Here is a 4,490-nt window from a genome sequence, read left to right on the forward strand (position 1 = left end):
ATTCCTACCTCCTTCTCACATAACAGCTTGCCTCTTACCTTCCCTGGGCAGCCTGTTCCAGTGCCTGACAACCCTTTTGGTGAAGAGATCTTTCCTAACCTCCAATCCAAACCTCCTCTGTTGCAACTTGAGGCCATTTCCTCTTGTCCTGTATCTTGTCGCTTTCATGAAGAGACCAACCCCCACTGGCCACATCTCCTTTCAGGCAGTTGTAGTGAGAGATAAGGTCTCCCCCGATTCTCCCCTTCTCTAGGCTGAATACCCCCAGCTCCCTCATAGGACTTGTGCTCTACATCTCCACCAGATCATTCTGACTCCCCATACCTCTTAACATGGATGGAAGATTTCACAGGGGTCTCCAGTGGTTTTATCCAGCACAGCAGAGCCTGTGGGAGCACCTTTGTGGTGAGAGRAAAGTGCAGGTCTTTTAAGTTAGGATGTGATGCTGCTGGGAATCCAGAAGGTCATGTTCTATAACTGGAAACAAATTTCAAAAGCAGACTGATTCTTGTTTGATGTTTTCAGACATGTCAGCTTAAAGTTAATCAAGCAAAGTAATTTTTTCTAGTCCTCTGAGTTTTGAGCTAATGTGTTTTGCTGGCTAAAGGATTTGATATTAGCCCTACTGTAAACAGCCATGAAATCTGAGATGTCTTTTGTCTCCTTGTGATTCATGCAGAGACCTGTAGCATTTTAAGCCCAGCATCAGTATAGAAAATTGACTTGATCAAGACAAAAATCGTGTTTTAGTTATCAAAAATGAACAAGCTGTCAAAGAGCTGAGAAAAGCTGAAGAGTTAAAGAAACGATGTGCTAAAAGAAAGGCAAAGAACAAAACGTGATTGCCATTCTGTCTTGTGTAAGGAGAGAAAATGTGACTTTCTTGATGTCTATATCATCACCTGATGAGAAGCAGCCAACCTCAATGCTGCTTTCATAACAACATCAACCAAACTGATTCTGCGGGGAGCAAATCTGAGTATGAAAGCCCTGAAACACACTATGTGCAATTTCTTCTCACTTGGAACCTGGGACAAAGAGATCACCCAGTGCCAGCAGCAGAACAAGCATGAGTGAAAGGAAAAATATTTTGCTGCATATTCACATACTTCAAATGATTTTTTTCCCCCACATACAATTCATTTACAAGAAATGTAAACCTCCTCCCTCTTTCCCAGAAAATTAACATCTGTGTTCATTGCTTTCCACTTTCTCCGTTTTCAGGAAGAACCATAATCCAGCTACAGTCATAGCCCACTTTTAATTTCCAGAGCAGTGCAGAATTTTAGACCCTCACAGCATTCCTTCTAACACATCATCACTGCCCATGAGCACAGACCTACCATATTAGCCTGGCATTGCACTCTTGGCAGGAGGGGAGGAACAAGGAAGGGTGAGCAGGCCGTAGCTGTACCAATAAAAAAACCTAAAATATCCATCTCTCCTAGACTATGATGGGATAGTTATTTGTTTCTTCTGAGCTCAAGGATGTCTTTGTTCTGAATTTAAAATTTAGAAAACAGAATATCAGATGAGATCAGTTTAAGGAAAGAGTTAAAATCTTAAATGCCATCTGTAATTTAAATATCATGAAGGTAGATCTGTTATTCCCCTCTCTGCCCAGCCCCAAGCTAACATCTCAGAGTGGTTTCTATGGATTGCATCATGCCAGGTTACCTGGTTGCTATTGCTCCAGTTGCTGTTTTACTGGCAGACTGATGACCGTCAGATTGTGTTTCTACCCTGCACAACAATGAAAGYAGACAGTTTGTGGGAATAAACCACTGAGAAGGACAATGATAGGAAAATAGCTGTTTAAGCATTAAGCATCTCAATAGTTCCTGACTGGGAGCTGATTTTTAAAAATCTTATGAATGTGGGGAGACACATGCAAAATGTCGGAGCTATCCATTTATTATTCCAGCCTGCAAGTAGAAATGTTGGCCAGAAAATATCCTCTGATAGGAAAAACTTTTAAAGAACAGGCCTAAAAATTGCTGAGCCACTCCTGAGTAAGGGTCAAGTTCTGCTTCACCCAAAGAAATTTTGGAGGGGGCTGCAAAAGTGACTGCCACATGTGCTCCAGCTTAGATGTTACCCTGCAACCTTCTTTCTGTAGATGGTGGTTTCCTGCTGCAGGAAGTTACAGTTCTCCTTTGACTTCACCAAAATAAATCACCTCTTGTCCTTCACTTGCATTTTCAACATAACAGATGAGTTATAATCTTGTGGGTATTTTGCTTAACAAAATGGTACATAAAAATGCTCCCTTTTCATTAGGCTGCTTTATCTCCCATGCCATGTAAATRGCAGAAAGAAGAAAGCCCAGAAACTCACCAAAAACAGAGTAGAGTTTTTCTCTTCTCCATCTGTCATGCTCTGTAGTGAGACGGCAGCTGCTGCCTCACTGCTGGAGAGAACAAACCCTCTTGGTATGGGGAAATGCCATAAGGGACTGAAACACCTTCTTCTACCCCAGGTGTATGATTCCCACTTCTGTGTGTGCTTGGTTGGTTTTGTTTTAATTTCATATAGTCTCACAATCCATAAGTTTAAACTTAAGCTTCACATTCAGGTAATCCCCCAGAGCCAGAAAGAAACCTTATGGAAGATGCTAAGGCAGAACAACAAAGCATGGAGAATATAGGCACAAGATGTATCAAGTGGAGGTGCTAGACAAAAAAAGGACAAGACTGCTGGATTTCTGCTCTGTCCYCAGACTGCTCTCAGTGTGTTCTTATGAGGAGCTGATATCTTCATACTGCGTATATTCGGCAGGATGCAAGCATAAATGTTTGGCTTCCAAAAAGAGATACTAATTTTGAAATAGACATTTAGGTTAGGCAGTATGAGGCATGTATTGGTTTTATGGGGACACTAAGGAGACATTGGTCCCATTTTTAGATTTTTAAACTTTGATTAAGTGAATCCATCCTTAGGAGATCTGATATCTGTCCCATTACATCAGTGTACATACCTACAACCTGCCAGCACACTCTCAGGCCATCTCACACGAGGTTTTCAGATCACACATGAGGTATTTCAGTTCATACATTTATTTGAAGCGCCCTTCTCTGCAGCTGTCCACAGCCTTGTAAAGCCCAAATTAAATATTGCCTTGAGCCTGGCACAAAGCAGGTCATGATTTCAGCAAGTAAACTTACAGGGATTCACAAGATCAGGAGGAACTTTCACCAAGCTTATCACTGTTTCTGTAYACCCTAAATGCAATGGACTCCCAGATGCTGTGCTCCAAATCCTCCCTGTGCTRCACCTCCCACCGACAGCTCTTCCTGTGGCACGAGCAGCCAAGCCCTGTGGTGGAGGACATGAGGAAGGCAGGCAAGAAGAGCATCTGCTGCACATGGAGCCCTCAGCAAGGAGAATTTGGTGCATGAAATTACATTATTTCCTAAATACATGACATAATCATATCAGCATGTGTCCCACTGCAACAGCCTAATGCAGCTTTCACAGGTTTTAATGCTGCCAACACTGGATGCCGGTCTATGGTTGCTGTGATAAATAAACACCTGATGAAGCACTTGTGACAGAACAGCTGTATTCATCCATCAGAAATGGGAAGGAGGCTTGCTCCCTTTTAAACTGTTGTTATTGCTTCACCATTGTCTACCTCATTCTTCCTTGTCAGTTGAATAGGAATTTAAAAGCAGAACTGAATTTTTGTTATACATAAATATTTGTGGTAAGCAATGAGCCACAATAGTGTCACAACCAAAACACAGTTGCTCAACAGCACCTGTTAGTGCAATTACTTTGACACAAAACGTGTTCTTTACTGTTATCTACAGGGAAAACCAGCAGCAGCCTGTTACCCCACAGCTCCAGCTGGCAAAAAAAAAAAATTGTTACCTTGATCTTGCACGTTATTGTAGATGAAAATAACAGAATCCCAGTCACTAGACTTGTTTTTCACTTATTATGAAGTGCACGCTATACCCTGCAACCAGATAACCTTGAGAGACACCACTAAACCAAGCTSCAAATTCACAGATAAATATTTTCATGGAACCTGAGTATATGCATAAGGAAAAGCATACCTGAGGGGATATTTTCCCTGTACTTTTCCCCATGGCTGAATTAGTGCTAGAAGGAAGGCAGAGCCTTAACAACATCTGTATCTTCGAATATTCTCAGAAATCTGTCCACGGTCTGAAGTGAGACTTCAAAGTAATGGCTAAAGACAAAAGGACAACCATAAAATTAGGATTTGATCAGAAGTTTTGACAAGTTTCTCCTAAACTAATTGTCATTATAGAATGCACAGTTAGTTATATATTTAGGATTAAGGGTTATTTTAAAGAGGTTTGTGAAAAATAAATGAAGTGAGAAAGAGCATTCCAGGGAAGTTCTAATTCAGTGCAACAGGGCATGTAGTTTTGGTGGAAAAGGTGTACAGGACCATAAATTTACAAAAAAAAAAAAGACCATTTGACATTGGCCAGTGTGGAAGATCAAAAACACATCTT

The 4,490-nt window shown here is 41.2% G+C and overlaps 1 long non-coding RNA gene across 1 annotated transcript; it reads right to left on the minus strand.

Moving 5' to 3' along the window:
• Positions 1–330: 330 nt before the first annotated feature.
• On the minus strand, positions 331–2,651 carry LOC130581042 (uncharacterized). The gene is made up of 3 exons (XR_008966181.1): positions 2,338–2,651; positions 1,678–1,743; positions 331–477 (listed from the first exon to the last, which is right to left on the minus strand). It is a non-coding gene; the product is annotated as an uncharacterized LOC130581042 (long non-coding RNA).
• Between the last annotated feature and the right edge of the window lie 1,839 nt (positions 2,652–4,490).

This window comes from Malurus melanocephalus, unplaced genomic scaffold, assembly GCF_030028575.1.
Source record: "Malurus melanocephalus ecotype Western Australia unplaced genomic scaffold, MMel_1.1 scaffold_380, whole genome shotgun sequence".
NCBI lineage: Eukaryota > Metazoa > Chordata > Aves > Passeriformes > Maluridae > Malurus > Malurus melanocephalus.